The sequence below is a fragment of the Arachis ipaensis genome, chromosome B05 (assembly GCF_000816755.2).
Source record: "Arachis ipaensis cultivar K30076 chromosome B05, Araip1.1, whole genome shotgun sequence".
NCBI lineage: Eukaryota > Viridiplantae > Streptophyta > Magnoliopsida > Fabales > Fabaceae > Arachis > Arachis ipaensis.
In genome coordinates, this window is record NC_029789.2 from 115,686,977 (window position 1) to 115,708,613 (window position 21,637).

The 21,637-nt window shown below is 37.9% G+C and overlaps 1 long non-coding RNA gene across 2 annotated transcripts; it reads right to left on the minus strand.

The window, feature by feature from the left end:
- On the minus strand, positions 9,006-10,409 carry LOC107642002. 2 transcript variants are annotated; one of them, XR_001620571.2, is made up of 3 exons: positions 9,790-10,409; positions 9,435-9,689; positions 9,006-9,354 (listed from the first exon to the last, which is right to left on the minus strand). It is a non-coding gene; the product is annotated as an uncharacterized LOC107642002 (long non-coding RNA). The 2 variants fall into 2 exon arrangements; XR_001620572.2 differs by having other exon boundaries at positions 9,435-9,655; positions 9,790-10,406.

The window sequence follows — 21,637 nt, forward strand, 5'->3', positions numbered from 1 at the left end:
TCCATGATGGAGAAAGGGAGATGATGCAGATTGCAAATAAAATATTTTTTTTGAAAACCGAAATTAAAATAAAATAAAATAAATGAAAAATTGACTATAATTTCAAAAATTAGAAGAAAAAGAAATAAAAAAAATTGAAAACTAAATTAATTAATTAAAAAGATTTGAAAAATATGTGGGTGAGGATTTTCAAAAAAAAATGAAGTGGGAGAAATTTGTTAGGAAGTTTTGAAAAAGATATGTCTTAAAATTAAAGATACTTGTAAGAAAATAAAATAAAATAAAATAAAAAGATTTGATTTTAAGATTTGAGATTAGAAAAGATAAGATAAGCTGGGTAAGAGAAGATAAGGAATTTAAATTAAAAAGTTTTGAAATTTGAAATTTGAAAATTGAATTTTGAATTTTCGAAAAAGTCAACAATATAAGATAAGGATTTGAAAAAGATTTAAATTTTGAAAAGATTTGATTTTTAAATTTGAAAATTAGATTTTGAATTTTAAATTTTGAAATTTGAATTTTGAAATTTTGGAAGTTGAAATTTGAAATTTGAAATAAGATAAGATAAAATTTTGAAAAAGATATGATTTTTTTTTTTTTAAATTTGAATTTTGAAATTTTTAAAACTAAGATAAGATAAAATAGAAATTTAAAAATAAAAATCTGAATTTTTTTTGAAAAAATTTCGAAATATTTGCTCAAAAATAGTTAGAGAAGATATTTTTTTGATTTTTGAATTTTATGATGAAAAAGAAAAACATACAAAAGACAAACAACTTAAAATTTTTAGATCTAATACTCCTTGTTTTCGAAAATTTTGGAGGAAAAACACCAAGGAACGCCAAACTTAAAAATTTTAAGATCAAAACACAAGGAAGACTCAAGAACACTTTGAAGACCCATAAGAACAACAAGAACATAAAGAAAGAACACCAAACTTAAAATTTTTAGAAAACCAAAATAAAATTTTTGAAAACTAAAGAAAAGTTAACAGGAGAACACCAAACTTAAAGTTTGGCACAAGATTTATTCAAAGAAAAATTATTTTTGAAAAAGTTTTAAAAAGAAGATAGCAAATTACCGAGAACATAAGCACAACGCTCTAGCCAATTGAGCTATAAATTTAACGTGTTTTAATAAGGTATTTAATAAATAATTTTTTTTTTGAAAACTGATATTTTGAAAAAGCACAAGAAAAACAAGAAAAGACACAGAACAAGAAAACTAAAGATCAAACAAGAAAAATTGACAAGAACAACTTGAAGATCAAGGAAGAACAAAGAATATGCAATTCAAAAATTGAAAGACAAAGAAAAGCATGCAATTGACACCAAACTTAAAACATGACACTAAACTCACAGAAAAACTAAAAATTGATAAAGAAAAATAATTTTTTTGAAAAATTTTTTGAAAAGAAAATAAAAGACTCAGACCCAAAAGACAAAATTTTCCTAATCTAAGCAACAAGATGAACAGTCAGTTGTCCAAACTCGAACAATCCCCGGCAACAGCGCCAAAAACTTGGTGCACGAATTGTAAATCACACTTTCCACAACTCGTACCACTAACCAGCAAGTGCACTAGGTCGTCCAAGTAATACCTTACGTGAGTAAGGGTCGAATCCCACGAAGATTGTTGGCTTGAAGCAATCTATGGCTATCTTGTAATTCTTAGTCAGGATATCAATTACAATTATCAGTTTGGATTGCGAAAAATAAAAGAGCATGAATTAAATACTTGTTATGCAATAATGGAGAATATGTTGGAGTTTTGGAGATGCTTTGTCTTCTGAATCTCTGCTTTTCCCCTGTCTTCTTCTTCACGCACGCAAGGTTCCCCCTATGGCAAGCTGTGTGTTGGTGGATCACCGTTGTCAATGGCTACCATCCGTCCTCTCAGTAAAAATGGTCCAGGTGCGCTGTCACCGCACGGCTAATCATCTGTCGGTTCTCACTCATGCTGGAATAGGATCCATTGATCCTTTTGCGTCTGTCACTACGCCCAACCCTTGTGAGTTTGAAGCTCGTCACAGTCATTCAATCCCTGAATCCTACTCGGAATACCACAGACAAGGTTTAGACTTTCCGGATTCTCAAGAATGCTGCCAATGGATTCTAGCTTATACCACGAAGATTCTGATTAAGGAATCCAAGAGATATTCATTCAATCGAAGGTAGAACGGAGGTGGTTGTCAGTCACGCGTTCATAGGTTGAGAATGGTGATGAATGTCACGGATCATCACATCCATCATATTGAAGTGCAAAGAACATCTTAGATAGAAACAAGCGTGTTTGAATAGAAAACATAAATAATTGCATTAATTCATCGAGACACAGCAGAACTCCTCACCCCCAACAATGGAGTTTAGAGACTCATGCCGTCAAGGAGTACCAAGTTCAGATCTAAAAATGTCATGAGGTGCAAAATAAATCTCTAAAAGTTGTTTAGATACTAAACTAGTGACCTAGGTTTACAGAAAATGAGTAAACTAAGATAGATAGTGCAAAAATCTACTTCTGGGGCCCACTTGGTGGGTGCTGGGACTGAGACTTGAGCTTTACACATGCCTAGGCTGTTTCTAGAGTTAAACACCAGGTTGTTACCTGTTTCTGGCGTTTAACTCCAACTTGTAACCTGTTTCTGGCGTTTAACGCCAGAATGCAACATGGAACTGGCGTTGAACGCCAGTTTACGTCGTCTATCCTTGAGCAAAGTATGGACTATTATATATTGCTGGAAAGCCCTGGATGTCTACTTTTCAACGCAATTGAGAGCGCGCCAATTGGAATCTTGTATCTCCAAAAAATCCATTCCGAGTGCAGGGAGGTCAGAATCCGATGGCATCAGCAATCCTTTTTCAGCCTGAATCAGATTTTTGCTCAGCTCCCTCAATTTCAGCCAGAAAATACTTGAAATTACAGAAAAATACACAAACTGATAGTAAAGTCTAGAAATGTGATTTTTATTTAAAAACTAATAAAAATATAATAAAAAGTGACTAAAACATATTAAAACTACCTAAAAACAATGCCAAAAAGCATATAAATTATCCGCTCATCATGTCCCAAGGACACTCATTAGTGATGGAGGAAGTCACTTCTGTAACAGACAGCTGGACTCTCTGCTGTAGAGATATGGAGTCCGTCATAAAGTGGCAACCCTCTATCACCCTCAGACAAGTGGACAGGTTGAAGTTTCCAACAGGGAACTTAAGAGGATTCTAGAGAAGACCGTCAGTGTTTCAAGAAAGGACTGGTCTAGGAAATTTGATGATACTCTCTGGGCATACCGAACAGCGTACAAGACTCCTATTGGCATGTCCCCTTATCAGCTGGTCTATGGCAAAGCCTGTCACTTGCCAGTTGAGCTGGAGCATAAAGCTTACTGGGCAATCAGGTATCTGAATCTTGATTCTCAATAATTTCGTATCCTTAGCTATTTTTTGTAGTAGTAGTTTTCTTACTTATTTGATTTTTATTGAGTTTTTACTGTTTTTCTGATCATGCAGCTATTTTATAACAGGAACCGAACACTTCAGGCGACATAATTCAAAAAAAATGAGCACATGACGTGCAAGCGTCGCTGACGCGTACGCGTCATATGTGTGTGCGTGAAAAATAAAAGTGAACAGAGAGTTGAGCAGGAGTGGCACTGGAACTATGCTTTCCGAACAAACAACCCACGTGTACGCGTACCTCACGTGTGCACGTCATTTGCGCTTTTAGCCACCCACATGTGCGCATCCCTGACGCGTACGCGTGTCCCTGAAAATTGGCGTCAATGAGTGTTTGGGCAGAGAGTTCTGATGGCTTGGGGCTGGAAGTGTGCTAGAGGCACAAACTTGATCACGCGTACGCGTCCCTGACGCGTGCGCGTCCTTTCCACAAATGGACATCCACGCGTACGCGTGCATGACGCGCACGCGTAATATGAAAATTTTGGTTCCCAGGCCACGCGAACAGAGAGTTGTGCGTGTGCGCGGCCGCCTTCGCGCAATTCGCACAAATCCAGGGCACACGTACACGTGCCAGACGCTTACGCATCACTATCAAAATCGGGCGACCCACGCGTACGCGTCGCCTGCGCCGCACACCTCCACTAGTGCACCGTCCATATTTATTTTTCATTCTCTCCCCCTCCCAAATCCTAATTCTCTCTTGTTCTTTTATCCTTTTATTCTTCTTTCATCATAATATTTGTTTTTTTTTTTTGTTTTCAGTTTTCTTTGCTTGAGGACAAGCAAACTTTTAAGTTTGGCGTTGTCGCTTCACTTAAGGCTTTTTTATTTATTTTAATAGCACCAAAGGGAGATGAATGTTCTTCATGGAGGAATGAGATGGCCACCAGCATAACTGAGGTGGTTGAATTCCTTTCATTTTATATTCCTTCCCGCTCTTACTGTGTTATGTTCCGGTTTTTCTGCTATTTTGTCTTATTTATTGTATGATCCTTTATTAGATAAATTTCTAGGTTTTAGTTTAGTTCTGTTATTTTCAAAAATTTCTGTTAGTTGCTTTAATTCTGAAAGGTGTCTCACGTATTGCTCACTGAGCTTGAAATCAAAAAGAAAGAAGAAAAGATGTAGTGCATGAGAAATTGAGTTTAATTTTTAGAATAATCTCATTTATTCAAATGTGGTGGTATTTTTTGTGACTCTGAATGCATGACATGAACAGTGGATTTTTGAATTTGAATCAAAGAATGTTGATGTACAAGGAACAGGAATTTAGAGAACTATTATGAAGTCTCTGCAATAAGTAAAGTTTAATCCTTGAAGCAAAAGAAACAGCAAAAAAAAGCAAGGTCCAAGGCTCTGAGCATCAATGACTAGGGAGGTCAGACATGATTAAAAGCTGAAAGAGTTGTTTCCCTAGTCACATGCTTGTGGTGTTCTTGTGTCAAATAATCCTTGAGACAAAAAATTTAGAGTCAAGATCAATTGCAATTAGCAGAGTATGCCAAAGGCTTTGAGCACTACTGTCTGGGAGTAACTGAAAGAAAAATCAGAACTTAAAGAGAGTTCCCCAGTTAAGTGCTTGTGGTGTTTCTGTGTCAAGTAAAGCTTGAGATAAAACATTTAAAGTCACGGCTAGGCTCAAGGTGCAAAGCACCAAAGAAAAGAGAATCAAAGAAAAATTGTTGTGTTCAAGGGTTAAATTGAGTTATAAAAGATCAGAGAATTCATAATATTATTCGAATTCTAATTCCGAATGACACTGACATTCCTCTTATTCAAATGAGAGTGAGATGCCAAAACTATTCAGGCTTGCAGTTGTAAACCCTACTATAAGAAGAGACATGAGCTTAATCGAACTCACACTCTCATGCAAATTCACATCCTAAGCCTATATCAATTTGGTTGCTTGAGGACAAGCAACAATTCAAGTTTGATGTTGTGATGCGTGAGCATCTTTCCTATCTTTTCCTAGTGAATTTGCATTTAAATTGTTGAGTTTAATCAAGAATTAATTATCTTTTAGCTACTATGGATGCTACTTTGAGTCTTGTACAATTCTATTTATTTTAGGTAGCATTTGGTTGGATTTGATGGAGCTTCCGCAGAAAAAGAGAAGAAGGCTATATAAGTCAGGAATGGCTTAGAGAATGGAGAGGAAGCTTGCACAATTGAAATCAGCACAAGAGTTAAAGGAGATGACAGCGAGAAGCAACGCGCGCGCGTACCTGACGCGTACGCGTGACACGCGAAGAAGACCATCGACGCGTACGCGTGACTGACGCGTACGCGTGACAAGCGCGAAGTGCAGAAAACGCTGATTCCTATTAATTCTGATTTAAACATTATTTTTTATTTTAAAATAGGAAAAGATATTATTTAGTTTTAGAAAATAGATTTTAAATTAATTAGGATTAGATATAAAAGAAAAAAAGAAACTTCTCTTCTGGGGGGATCCCAACAGAATTCCAATTAGTTAACTTTTCATTCCACCTCAGCCCAAATTTACAATCCTTATTTTCTCTCTGAACCATGAGCAACTAAACCTCCACTGTTAAGGTTAGGAGCTCTGTCTATTGTATGGATTCATACTATTATTTTTCTATTTTAATTCATGTACTGATTTATAATTTAAGAATTGTTTTCGTTCTTTATCTTATGAATTTGGGTGGAACAGAAGTATGACCCTCTTTCTAATTGAGTTCTTGTATAACTTGGAAAAGCTCTTTACTTGAACAACAGCTTGAAAACATATTCTCCTAAATTTCTAATTATCTGGACTTAACGGGATACGTGACATATAATCCTCTTATATTTGAGTAATTAGAATTTTTGTGGCATATAACTAGAATGGAACTTTACCCTCTAATTGGAATTAAGTGACCAAGGAATTGGCGGTTGATGAATTTTAGAGGAGACTAGAAAGGTCTAAGGAATTAGGATCTAGTCATATATAGTTTTCCATGAATTAAATCTTGCATGATTAAAATAAATTAATAAGAAAAGTCAATCCAGAAAATAGATAACTCTGAAACCTTAACTGTTTCTCCATACCTTATTCCCAACTTATTTACTTGCCTGTCTTCAGATATTCTGAGTTTTCTGTTTAATACTTTCGAAATCTCAAACACTATTTTCTACTTGTCTAAGTAAATTAATCAACCATTGTTGCTTAGTCCCTCAATCCTCGTGGGATCGACCCTCACTCACCTGAGGTATTACTTGGTACGACCCAGTGCACTTGCCGGTTAGTTTGTAGTTATAAATTACCGCACCATAAGGCAATACAGAGCATCTCAACAACAACTAAGAGAACTCTTCCTGAAAAGGGAAATTTGTAGGGGGGTGAGAACATCATCCTCGAAAGGGTTCTCAGTAGAGGATTTTTGGGAATTACTGTAATAGGATACGCGAGATAAAATTATTTCAGTGATCAATAACTGCCTTATGCATCTTTTCAAAAGCAAAGGTTTACCACCAAGAAAATCTGAAACTTTTTCTGAAAGAGAAAACTGTTCACTAAAAATAAAATTCAAAAGCCTTTCAAAAGGTTTATCTATGCTGAACCAAATTTGCCTCTCATACTTTTCCAAACCAGAAATATCGACCAGACATGGCCTCCAGCCCACCTCATGATCAACCACGGCTCTAGGCCCAAATAACCCAAACAACAACCAATCACCACGGTCCAACAGAGTCTCAGTCGCAAACACAATTAGGAAAGTTCAAGCACAAGCAAACAGTTACAGCAAGTAAAACAATTAGCAGTTAATCACAAGTAATCACAAAGGCAAACCAAGTACAATATGCACATCCAAACAATGTCACATAGATGCATATGATGCATGCCTGTCCTAGTGGCTGATGATATCATATGTCGGTTATAGAGCCAACCCGACAAGTCCTGGTAGCTAACCATTGGACTATCCCTCTGTCGTGCATCCCCAACTCGAGTTATACTCAACATAAATCATAATCTCATATATATCCAACACCCTTACTGGTGTATATTTACGGGGGCGAGCTCATCCGAGACTTTTACAGTGCCCAGCCTCACTTACGACATAGGGTCAGTAGAGTATCAAGTCTCAACTTGGAGCACATGGTGGCTAGCTATTGCTACTACCCAGGGAAAATTGTATCTCAGATAGTTGGAAGTGCAAAATCACAATATCAATAACTCAGCATATATGCATTTATTCTCAGCCATAATTCAACATTCATTTCAGCCATCCGACTTAAATTCATGGCTCATAGCCAGCCATCCGGCTCATAACATATTCCGCAATCAGCCAAAATTCATTATCATACACAGCCATTCATGCTCATAACAAAATAACACTTCCACCATCCAACATCATCAAATTCATAAAATCAACATTCAAGCCATAAATCACTTTTTCTGAATTCACTTCACTTTAAAATCAAATTTTAGGTCTTTTCAGCCTTGGCTTTAAAGTTTTCATTTCTCAAATCATCTCAAGCTCATAAGCCCCTTTTACTTAAAGTAAGTTCCCCTTTTAAAAACAAAGTCATTCTCGGCATCATATTTCCAAAATTCCAAAAACCAGGCCAAATTAAAGATCTCCCTTAAAGGATTCAAAATCATTTATCCTAATATAGGATTCGATAATAAAATTTCTCAGCTGAATCTCAAGACTTTAGGGAAGGGCAACCTATCTCAAGTTCTTAAAATTCATTGGAATTCTTAAAATCATAGATCCTTGTTTAAGCAAATAAAGACAGAGTTTATTATAAAACCGGATCATATAAGGTCACAAGTCCCAGCCCAATCCAAAGTCAATTCATTTGAAACGGAACCGATTCATTTAAATCAAAACCACTTTCAGGTTCCTCCTTAAACCAATCCTCTGACTTCTTCCAAAATGTCGCAAACGCAATTATTCAGTCAAAGTCCAATTTCCTTTAAAATCACTAAAAGCTCCTTTGAACGAAACCTTTAAGTCTAACCAAAGGCAAAAGCCCTTTTTATATTAAAACCAATATTAGAACATAATACTTTCCTTCGGTGATTCAAATGGTAAAATAGTTCATTTCCAAATAAATCAAACTCGAGACATATGGTTTACTTAAATAAATTAAGCTCCAAACATAAATATTTTCTTAATAAATCAAATAATACGATTTTCCAAATCCAAACCTTTCTAAATAACTTTTCAAACAAAGTCTAGGAGTTTATAGAAATTTTGGCAGCACCTCCCCTAAAACTTGGACTTTGCCACCCGGTTCGGATCTCAACGAAACCGTTCCACAATCCTTTTCAACAGTGCAAAATCCAAAATCAGTTCAAAAGCAAGCTAAATCCAACAGTCATCTCATTTTCATATCTCAAAGAAACCGTTTCAAAATCAAATCATTATCAACTAATTAAACTCATTTCCAAAATCTTAAAGGAACAGTTCAGCAACAATTCATTTATCAAAACCAAATAGCAAACCAGGCTGAATCCAAAAGTGTATTCTATTTTTCACATTATCAAGAAAATCAACTCAACTCAAATCAATTCCCAACGGATTAAACTCGATCTCAAATCTTTAAAAGAATCAACTTCCAAAAGCATTCCGTTTCACAAAGCCGCACAACAATCCAGTCAAACAAATGTTCATAATCATTTAAGACAACCAAACAATACATAAGACCGATACAATCACCAAATATACATTGTCTCACATCAGTATCTATATGTAATAATTCCAATATATAAAACATAGTTTTCAGAAAATAGCCCCTAGCTCGATTCGTCGAACACATAAACCAAACGCGTCACAGAAACCCTCTCTCAACCCGAAATTACCGGCCGCTTGCATCACAGCTTTGTTCACTTTCGCAGCAGCAGAAACAACCCTTACGCGTAACATGTGGCTCCGATAACTTAATCCTAGAAAACATTAATATTGCGAAACCTTAAAACACATAACGGGATATGAACGCGGAAGGTCTCAAGACAGAGATACTTACTGTACTGGGATACTGACTGAACCAAAGGACAGAAGCTTCAACAGTGGTCCCGATAGCCACAGAACTGCCCTCGGCAGCCAGAATCACTATGACTCAGCCTGCTCTGTTAGTAGTTTCCGGGACCTGTTCCCATGGCAGCAACCGTGACAAGGTTAAACGCCTCCTCTCCTCTCTAATTTGGGATTCCAGTAGCAGTAGAAATCTCCAAACAGGGCCAGCAACTACCTCCAATAATAGCAGCGGCAAAGTAACTTACTATAACCATTTTATTCAATACAAATAGTTTCAGCAACACGCTTCTAGATAGAAACGAATTGGTGGAACAAGGGAGAATCGGAAACAGGGTCAAGCTTACCAAAATAGTAGCGGTTCTAATGGTTCAAAACGGAGCCCGAGCAACAGCAACAGCAACTCCAGTAGTGGAGATGCAGCAGCTTTGAATGACAAGCACGGCGGCGGAGGACATCAGCAGTGAGAGGCAGTGGAGGATCTGCGGCGGTGGAGGCACGGCCGCACGGGCAGGAACCCCTCCCGTCGATCCCTCTCTCTCTCCTCAAGCTTCCTTCCGTTCAGATCTTACCGGCGGTGGCCATAGGAGCTCGGCAACAAAGGCGGCGGCATGGACGGCCGGAAGACGTGACGGCATCTTCTCCTCACCAGCAGCAAACCCTCGGCGGCGACAATGGCGAGGTGGCTGAGCTTGTGAACGATGGCGGCGCAGAGGCGGTTTCTTCCTCTCCCATGTGTGCCAGTTCCTCCCGTTAGTCTCTCTCTTCGCGATCGCAAGGATGACGGCGGCGGGGTGAGGACCGGCGAGCTGCTCCCTGCCCGGTGCCCTTCCTCCCTCCAGATCCCCTTCTCCCTTTCCCCCTTTTCGTTTTCTTCCTTTCTTCCTCAGAGAACTGGGTGTGTGTGTGCTGCGCAGGGAAGGCTGAGGAAAGGGTTGGGCTGCGTAGCGTGAAGGGGATAGGGAAGGGAATGAGTTTAACAAAATTAGCATTAGGGGCATTTTAGTAATTTCAAACAAAAGTAGGGCTAATATGATAATTAGAGATAAATTTTAATCCAACAATGGTAATGTCTAAAAATATTATTTGTTCATCAATTTCACAAATTATTTCTAATAAAATATTCAAATCCAAAAATTAGAAATAATATACTTAACTTCTTTATTTTTCAAAATAGCAGTATTAATATTTAAAATATTAATTATTTAGTCCAAAACATATAAAATCATTGTTATTTCACAACTACCAACTTTATAATTTGAATATAGAAAATAACTCAATAATTATAAAATTGGATAATAAATCTTAATTTATTTCAAATTCAATTAATCGAAACTAGCTTTAATTTTCCTTTAATAAAGAAATTTCTGAAATTAAAGCTACAAAAATACTGAATTTGAAATTAGCTTATGATAGTCCTTTTTCAAAAGTTCTGGGTCTTACAGTCCTAAATTCAAACCGCGAACCTTTTTTTCCCTCATTTCAAATTACTCTCTCTAACCCTCTCCCCTTTCCCTCAACGTTTCCTCTGGCAGCCTCCTCCGATGGCCCTCTCTCATCATTCAAACCGAATCGCTGGTGCTGGTGTTGTTTCTGCAGGTGCTATTACCTCTGTCTCTACTGTCGTTGCTTGCTGTTGCTTGTCACTTCTGCTGTTGCTGCTGCTGTTGCCGCTGCTTCTGCCATCGATGCTCGCCACTACTATTGCCGCCGCCTTTGTCGTCGTTACTCGCTGCTGTTCCCTCCAGGTAGCACCCCCTTCTCCCACTTCTTAAATTTGGTTCTAGCTTGGTATTGGGTGATCATTGATGAGAATATATTCTAAATTGATTCTAAATTGAAAGTTGAAAATAGATTTGAAATTGTGTTATTTGTTGTGTTGTTTGTTGTGTTGTTCTAAATTTGAACTAATTAGGTACACAACTAATTAGTTAACAATGTAAATCATATAATGCCTAATATAACTTAAATTTAGAGACAAATACATATTTACAATATTAGCTTGAAAAAGGTCAAGTAATTTACGCAAACTAGAATTTAAAGGTTTGATTTGAATTTATAAAAGTATGTAAAGTAATAGGTTATAGATAATATTTAATCTCATCAATTTAAGAGTCGAGTTTGAAAGAGAACATCATTAATATTTAAGTGAATTGTTCATTGGATAGAGTTTTTTGCGCAATCTAATTATAGATGAAACTCTGCCAAAATTAAAAAAAATCTAAATATAATTGAAGTTTATAGATTACTTCAAATAACTTTTTAGTAAACTACTATTCTTAAGTTTTTCATTAATAGGTTTGCGCCAAACAACAATGCATGTACACAAGAGTGTACTAATGTCATCAAGCTGATGTACGACCATCCATGGCCAAGTTACAAGAAGATCCCAGATGAGACTAGAGAGCGATGGTTTCAGAAGTGGGCGGTAAAAACTCAACATATTCAAACCTTAGTTAGTTTATATATTCTATTTTATTTAATTATGTTTAATTTCAATTAACTCGTGCTAAATGTTCTTTCTGCAGGAAAAATTTATATGGGACAAGACTCACGATCTCATGATTAGAAAGATCTTCGACCATCGGATGGTATGTTGGAGGATGTATGTGAGCACCGCGACCACTTCACCATTTGGTTCCGCCCGGACATTAAGAAGGCACTGTACGTCTATTGGGAGACTGATGAGGGGTTCAAGCGTCATGGTCTTATGAACAGGGCTAACAAGGTATCGGCAAGGTCATCAAAGTATACCGGTGGGTCAGCGACTTTCATAAAGACAAAGGCCAGGCTAGTAAGTAACTTGTTTCATTTAGTTATTAATTTCGTTTAGTATCAATATAATGTCATTATTACTTGACTTAACATGTAGTTTCAATATATGTAGTGTAATTTGTTGGATCGTGATGCGACGATGGTGGAAACCTTCAAGTATACTCACACATTGAAGTAGAACAAGGGGAAATTTGCTGATCAGCGGCCGCAGATCATTATGTGAGTAAACATCATGTGACATACCATTTTTAAATTAACTGCAACCCTAATCTTAAAATGTGTTATATAGGAGTTCTACACAGAGATTGGAGGCCTCAACCCAACAATCTCAGTGTACTAGAGACGACGGCAAAAAATTCGCTGCATCAGCCGTCGATCTTCAGATGGATTGGGGCGAGGCCGCTTCTGAGCCGTACAAAAATTGTGTCTTTGGGCTGGGGTCGTTCTTCGCCAATAACCTCCACACATCCACATTGAGACAATCATCCGTCTCTGCCACCAGTCATCCTGTCGATCTTGAGGACGGCGTTGATTTTAGGGAGCAGGTGCTGCTCCTCACTTGGAGCCTTCACCAACAGGCTCAACAACTGCAGGAGTCTGAGGAGAGGTATCAGGCAATCCTCTCATGCATGATAGACACAGATGACTTCATGTTAGAGTGGAGGCGGGAGCTAGGGTGGCTTCAGCGAACGGAGCGACAGATGGTGGTGTACTAAAATCAGATGTGCGCTAGTAGCAGCGGCACTATTGGTAGTGGCGACGAGAGGAAGATTGACGGTTTAGAATTCAGAATAAATTCTCGTTGCAAGTATAGTTTCTAAACCAAGCAATCAACCTTTCTTACAAAAGTTTTGGTTGTCACTTAAGCAAACCCAATAAAATTGATAACCGAGTATTTAAACCTCGGGTCGTCTTCTCAAGGAATTGCAGGGAAGTATGACTTATTATTAGCTATGGAAAAGGTAGAATTTTGGGTTTTTAAAATAAGGAATAAGGAATTTAAATGAAGAGAAAAATAAATTAATAATTAATAAAATCTCTTGGCAAGGTATTAGAACTGTAAGTCCTATCCTAGTTATCCTTATCAATGGTGATGAGAATTATATTTTTGCTCCCACTAAGTCAACCTCTAACTATGAAGGTAAGTCAAGTGGATAAATCAATTTAACACCTAAAGTCCTAGTCAACTCCTAAGGAGAGACTAGAGTTATAGGAATTTAAATCAATCAGCAAAGATAACAATTATCAATCACGATGAGTTTGATAACTCAAGAGTCACCAATTACTTAACCAAAGCCAAAAGGGAAGAAATTCTACTTGAATGAAAATAATTTGGATAAATTGAGAACATTAATAAATTAAAGAAAGCAATCATAAGTCTGAAATACCTCAAGATATATTAAATAGAAAATCAATTGTAACATGGAAAAGTTCATGAATTAAATTGAAAAAATAATAAAAAGGGATATTGAACCTGATAAAAAGGGATAATCATGAAAGCGAGAAAAATCCTAAATCCTAATCCTAAAAGAGAGAGGAGAGAACCTCTCTCTAAAAACTACATCTAAATCATCAAAAGTAACTAATTAGAGATCTCCCCCTGAATGGATGCATTCTCCCACTTTATATCATCTAATCTGTGCTCTCTGAACTTGGATCTGGGCCAAAAAGGGCTTCAAAAATCGCTGGGAGCATTTTCTGTAATTTCTGGTGTGTGGCGTCTGTCACGCGGCCGCGTGGGTCACGCGGTCGCGTCATCTGGAGTTTTCCTTGTCACGCGTTCGCTTCGGTCATGCGTCCGCATCACCTCTGTTTTGCTTGAGGCGCGCGGCCGCGTTAGTCACGCGTCCGCGTCGCTGCCTTTTCGCGCTGGGCATGCGGCCGTGTCGTCCATGCGTTCGCGTCGATTCCAGTTTCTACAAAAACTCCATTTTGTGCTTTCCTTCCATTTTTGTATGTTTCCTTTCCATCCTTTAAGTTATTCTTGCCTTAAAAGATCTGAAACTACTTAACACACAAATCACAGCATCGAATGGTAATAAAAGGTAATTAAAATAATTATTTTTAAAGCATAGGAAATATGTAATTCACATATATCACATAATAAGGAAGGGAAAGTAAAATCATGCAATTTACATGAATAAGTGGGTGAAGGATTGAATAAATCTCTTAAATTGAGCACAATATATATCATAAAATATGGGTTTATCAACCTCCCCACACTTAAACAATAGCATGTCCTCATGCTAAATCCAAGATAAAGAGTAAGGTAAAGTGGTGGAATCTCATGCAATGCAACCTATCCTAAATGCAACTACCTAAATGAATCATGCAATTCTGATTTTTATTAACTTGTATATAAAACTTACATGTAGCTAAATTAATTCACATTCTCAAGGAACATAGTTATCAGAACCGGACCGGACTGGCCGGTTCGACCGGAAAATCGGTAAACCGGTGGTCTGGCCAGTTCGGTTAGTGAGTTAAACCGAATATGTAATTGAACCGGTCAACGGTGGTCAAACCCGTTGAAAATCGGCTGGTTCGAGCTCCAGACCGCATCAAACCCGTGCGGGTCCACGGTACACATGCGCGCCGTTGAACCACAATAGGAGCTCCCGTCCACATCAATTTCCAAAAAACGCAATATGGAAGATTCGAACTTAGAGTGATGAGTATGCAAACCCTCGCTCCTGCCGCTACGCCATCAAGCATCTTTATAATTCTTATGACAAAAATTAAATATATAATAATCATAAATGAATTTTTATTTTTTTTATTCTTTTAAATATGAATTTACATGGATACCAAACAAATAACAATACCTAATATACAAACATATTGATATATTAATATTGATTTTGTTATCTTTTATTTTCTCTCGTTCATTTAAATTGAGAAAATATTTTATACTAGTGACTAATTTATTATCTATTTTTGCACCATAAATATTATCTAAGAATTGATATTTGATTAATGATAAATATATTTTTTGAAAACATGCATTTAATTTTTTAGTTTTATTTTTATTTTTATAATTTTATATTTTTATTTAATTATGACCGAGTCAACCGGGTAAATCAGTGACCCACCGGTTGAACCAGTGACCCAGTGACCCAGTCATATGACCGGGTCAATTACCGGTTCGGTTCTGATAACTATGTCAAGGAATCATATATGCATAGCCAACCTTAGATAATGTAAGAGCACTTTTACAATTGAGATGGGTAAGAAAAATATTTTTCAAACTTGCAAGACAATTAACAATTTAAGCAGAGATATATGGTGATGAGCTATTGAACCCTCACTGAATTTCGTGTTTACTCTCTAGTCACTCAGTGTTTATTGGGTTAATCACTCTATTCTTCTTTTTATTCTTACTTTCTATAACTTTGTTCTTCATCTAACCAATCAACAATTATAGAATACAGACATACAAAAATCATGAGGTCTTTTCCAAGATTGTAATGGAGTCAAGGTAAGGGTAAGGGTATATGTATAAGGTTAAGTGAGCTAAATAAGTGAATCCTTGACTAGTCTAAGATCTCATTAACACACATATTTTGTAATTTAAAGCTTCTCAACCTATTTGCCCACACTTTTCTCACTTTGTATTGCAAGCTCATGCATTAACTTTAATTTTATCCCATGTGCATTGATTCTTTTTATTTTGCAATTGGGGAATTTTTTTTGTATCCCCTTTATTCAAATAAATAAATGATACACATTTTTTTTTAATACACATGGTAATTCAATTGTTTTGATTTCACATGAGCATGCTTCCCAAAATTTTTATTTTGAACATTTTTATTCTTTTTAGCTTTTTACCTTTGTTCTTATCATCCATGTTCCCATAAAGTTTCCCATACTTAGATTATACACAATACCTTATCTTAAGCTAATCAAGGATTTAACTTGGGATTTTTTTTTTATTTTTCTGCTTAAGGCTAATAATGTGGTTTACGGAAAAAAAGGGGGGATTAAGAAGCTCAAGGGGGCTAACAAGGGTGATGTAAAAGGTAGGCTACTTTGGGATATGTGAGTAAATAATTCAAGTAATGGCCTCAATCACTTTCTTGGTATGTATCTATATTCTATAATCGGACATATAGATTAAAACAAAGCAAAGAACATCAGAATAAAAAGAAGGGCAAAACACATAGGAATAAAATTTATGGTTTGAATGTAACCATACAATTAAGCTCAAAACTCACAGGCTGTGTATTCTCTAGCTCAAAAATCATATATCAATTATACATGTCATGCAAGTAGAAATTAAGGGTTCCCATTATTCTCAATGTAAAATTTATTTTGGGTGGCTTTAAAGTTTTAGTGTTCCTCCTTGATGAAATGTGGTTAACTAGCTAACATGTTATGTTCTATATACAAGGTGTGGATTGTTTTTATTCTGTTAAAGTTTCTAGTTTACTTCCTTTTTATTTTTAATTTAAACCAAACTATCATATGCTAAAAGGGTAAACTATACTAATTAATCCACATATTTTATAACTAATAAGTTAGAATTGCAACTAAACTAAATGGCTAAAATATGAACTAAGGTGCAAAATGCAGAAATAACATAAAAATACGTAAAAAGGACAATGTATAAGTACTGAAAAATAAAAATAAGGATAAAAATACAGAAAAATAACCAAAATAAGATAAAAGAGTCTGTAGTGGTTCACCAAAAAATACGCCAGAGATGGCAATCTCCCCACACTTAAAATAAAGCATCGTCCCCGATGCTCACTCAAGCTGGGTGTGAAGGAGTGTCATCACTAGAAGGATGGGCTGCTAGAGTCTCTGTGGAGGCCTGAGGGTCTGCAGACTGGATGAGCGTAGGAGGATCTGTCTGTTGGAGAGGAGGCTCTGACTGGATAGGAATCTCTGTATCGGCGGCCTGAATCTGCTGTGGCTACTCCTGCTGTGGTGCAGCCTGCTCCGGTCCTGCCTGTGCAGCCTGGGTGGGGGTCTCCTCCTCATGAGCATCCTCCTCCACCTCAGATGTATTAGAAGGGGTGTCAGGCTCGGAGGGGATGTCGCCGCCGGAACGGATCATCAACTTGACGTGCTCATAGCGACGCTCCATACGATCCAAGCGGGCTAAGAGTCGATGCACCAAATGGTAAATAGGCTCAGGAGCAGCTGGAGGTGCAGTGGGTGGGGCAGCAGTGGAAGAAGAGGGGGCAGCTGAAGGTGTGGCAGTCTCATCAGAAGCAGGAAGGAATGGAGGTCTGTAGCCTAAAGCTAGAAAGTTCCTGCTGTGAGAAATGAGCTTCTTGTAGTCCGCAACAGGTGGCTTCTCATCAGCATCCTCCCATGGCACGTCAGCTCGACGGCCTAGTTGTGTAACCAGGTAAGGGAAAGGGAGGGTGCCTCTGACATGGACCCTGGCCATATAGTGCCGGATGAATCGTGGCAGGTACAAGTCCTTACCCTCCATCACACACCAGAGGAGGGTAATCATAGCAGCAGGCAGCTGCGTCTCATGAGTGCTTGGCATAATAAAGTTACTCAGGATCTGGTGCCAGAGCCGAGCCTCATCATTCAAGTATATCCGCTTGATTCCTTTAGGCGTGGTGGTGTTCTTACCATGACCCAGGGGACAGTAGGGTCAAGGGCTATCCTCTCCTTGACAGCGTCCCAGTCAAATCTTAGAAACCTCATATCCTCTTCAGCCTTTTGGTAACCATCAGGCTGATCTGACTTAGGCTGAAGGCGCAGAATATCCTCAATGGCCTCTTCAGTGACCAGTATCTGCTTCCCTGTGAGGTGCACTGCATCTAGGAAAGTCTTGAAATAATTACAGTAAAACTCTCTTACCCAGGAAGCATTGACCTCAGTCAAATTTCTCTCCAAGAAGAACCAGCCTCTTTGTTTGATCTGATCGGAGGTGTACTGCTGTAGTTCTTCTGGAATTTTCAAAGTCCTCTCCAGGTACAGATTTCTAGAGGTGGCAAACACCGGATACTTCAGCTCACAGTATCAGTTTGCAAACTTAATTGGATCAGTGGCAGGGATGAACTGGTCAGCCTTCTCCTGCGGGGTAAAGTGTTTCTCCCGCTAGGAGTCATCATGCATAAGCTCCAGGAGAGACATAGAGGATTCACCTCTTTTCTGTTTGCCAGTTGTTGCCTTTTCTTTTCCTTTTCTTTGAGTGTCAGACATCCTGAAAAACAGAAATCTAGGATATAATACAAGCGGGAAAACAAGTAGGCAATTTACAAGATAAGCACATAGTGGCAAAGGAGCAGTAAAATAATGAAATGAGTTGAATCATTATGCATTTTGGATTGTTTCGGAGTTAAAAAGCTGAGATGAGAAATTTCAATCCAAAATGTAATATAAGTAGAATTCATGTTGATTAGGAAAAATAATCATGCCTTGAATTAGAAAGGTTAAAGAAAATAGTGAAAAACCAAGAAGAGATGGTTTGAAAGTTAGGTTGGTTAGGATTGAAAAAGAGGTGAGAGAGTTGAAAGCAGTGAGTTTGTAAAAAGAAAGTCAGAGTAAGTGGCATGATGATAGGTTTCTAAGTAACAAGAATTCACAATTATAAGCTACAGTCAACTCATATTCAAACAAGGAAATCAGGTTGATGATGATTCATAGAGAAATGGAAATAGCAAAAATTGGAAGCGAATCATCAAAAATGCAATTTATTAACCAGGAAATCGAAAAGAATAAGAGAGCTTGCCCGTGCATTCATGAATTGGTTCGGTAAAAGCTGAGTAAAGCAGAATTCAAATTGCCAAAACCAAAACATGAATGAAAATCAAAATAGTTTACAGAAATTTGGGCAACATTCCGGCTAAAATTGGATGTTCCGGGGTAATAAAGAGCAAGCAGAACAGTTCATATGAATTAAAATACAGCTGCAATTATATATACGGAATATGAACATGAAAAAGCAGTGTAAAAAGTAGCATGAAACAGGAAGAACAACATATGAATAGCAACAACATCAGAATTGCGAAATGGATAAAACAAGAAGCACGAACAGCGCAATTAGCAGGCCTAAATCCACTAACCACATCCTAGTCTACATAACCACCTAGAATCCACTATGACATACATCTCTAACTATCCTAAATTGAAACATAAATTGAAAAATAGTCGCGGAGGTTAATGAATTTGAATCCATGCGGAGGCGTGGGGCACGCGGTCACGTGGCTGGGGCGGAATGGGGTTGACACGATCGCGTGAGTGATGCGATCGCATGGAATGGGTAAAGGGATGAATGACGCGGTCGCGTGATGCATGCGACCGCGTCGCTGGAAATTGTGCTAAACGCACAATTCCAGCGTCGTTTCAGCGCAACTCTCTGTCTCCACTGGGGTGCCATGATATCCGCGCGACGCGAACGCATCGCTCACGCTTTCGCGTGGGATGGGTGTTGTGCAAGTGACACGTTCGCGTCAGGGACGTGACCGCGTGGGTCATTTTGTGCTAAACGCACAACAGCTGCACAATTCCAGCCCAACTTTCTGGGCGTTGGATCTTTACGCCGATTTCCAGATCACGCGGCCGCGTGAATGACGCGGACGCGTGGGGGGGGGTTTTTCGACTGGGGTGCCATGATATCCGCGCGACGCGAACGCATCGCTCACGCTTTCGCGTGGGATGGGTGTTGTGCAAGTGACACGTTCGCGTCAGGGACGTGACCGCGTGGGTCATTTTGTGCTAAACGCACAACAGCTGCACAATTCCAGCCCAACTTTCTGGGCGTTGGATCTTTACGCCGATTTCCAGATCACGCGGCCGCGTGAATGACGCGGACGCGTGGGGGGGTGTTTTTCGCAAATGACGTGAACGCTTTAGCGATGCGATCGCGTCACACGCTTCCATCTCTTTTTTTTTTCTCTTTTTTCTCTTTTTTTTATAGAAAAATAAACATAACTTATCAATGCACATGGAATTTTAATTTTTCTAGTCTCACATGAGTAGGTACCCAAATTCCTAATATTTTATCAAAGTAGAAAAACATAACACATTCCCTTATTAACCAATGTTCCCATAGTTTCCCCCTGAATGGATGCATTCTCCCACTTTATATCATCTAATCTGTGCTCTCTGAACTTGGATCTGGGCCAAAAAGGGCTTCAGAAATCGCTGGGAGCGTTTTCTGTAATTTCTGGTGCGTGGCGTCTGTCACGCGGCCACGTGGGTCACGCGGTCGCGTCATCTGGAGTTTTTCTTGTCACGCGTTCGCTTCGGTCATGCGTCCGCGTCACCTCTATTCTGCTTGAGGCGCACGGTCGCGTCAGTCACGCGTCCGCGTCGCTGCCTTTTCGCGCTGGGCATGCGGCCGCGTCGTCCATGTGTTCGCGTCGATGCCAGTTTCTACAAAAACTCCATTTTGTGCTTTCCTTCCATTTTTGTATGTTTCCTTTCCATCCTTTAAGTTATTCTTGCCTTAAAAGATCTGAAACTACTTAACACACAAATCACAGCATCGAATGGTAATAAAGGGTAATTAAAATAATTATTTTTAAAGAATAGGAAACATGTAATTCACATATATCACATAATAAGGAAGGAAAAGTAAAACCATGCAATTTACATGAATAAGTGGGTGAAGGATTGAATAAATCTCTTGAATTGAGCACAATATATATCATAAAATATGGGTTTATCAACAGCGCTGCTAGAGGGGCACAAACATCACTGCCTAGGCCGCCACCTCAGCAAGACTAGTGGGACAATGATGACGACGTCTATTAGGATCTTTAGTGATTAGAGTTTTGTTTTAGACTATTTGATTGTATTATAACCTCTGTTATTTAACTTTTCATTTCATTTGTACGCTTGATATTTAATTTAACATATTTAGTTTCTATTATTTAGAATTTGAATACTAATTGTGCAAAAAATAAATTTGAATAAAAAATTTAGAATTTGACTACTAATTGTATCAAAAAAAATTTAACAAAAAAATTGAACTTATTATCGGATTTACCAGTAAAAAATCTAATGGTAAAAATGCGGAAATAAAATAGTTTGGCGCCAAAGTTACCATTAGATTATTTTGTTTTCGCCAATATTAAGCCTTTTTTTTAGTGTGGAATGGAAATGGATCCTCTCAATTGTTAAAAAAAATTGAGAGTGTAAAGTGTGATCTTTAATCCTTAATTGTTTTTTCTCTCATTTATTTTTGGTCCCACTTATATTATAAAATTAATGATGTGAAATCACACTTTACTCCCTCAATTGTTAAAAAAAATTGAGAAGATCCATTCTCGGGTGGAATGTGGATAGTGGTGTCATCATCTTAAAAAATCTACTCCACCAAGGATGTCTATAATTGAATTTTAAAGGGCGAAATTCATTTGGATGCTAATGCTAATTAGAATTAGTTGTGGCTCTCCAACCTCCCTGAGAAGATTAAGGTTCTTTGTGTGGCTTTGCCTTCATGATGCT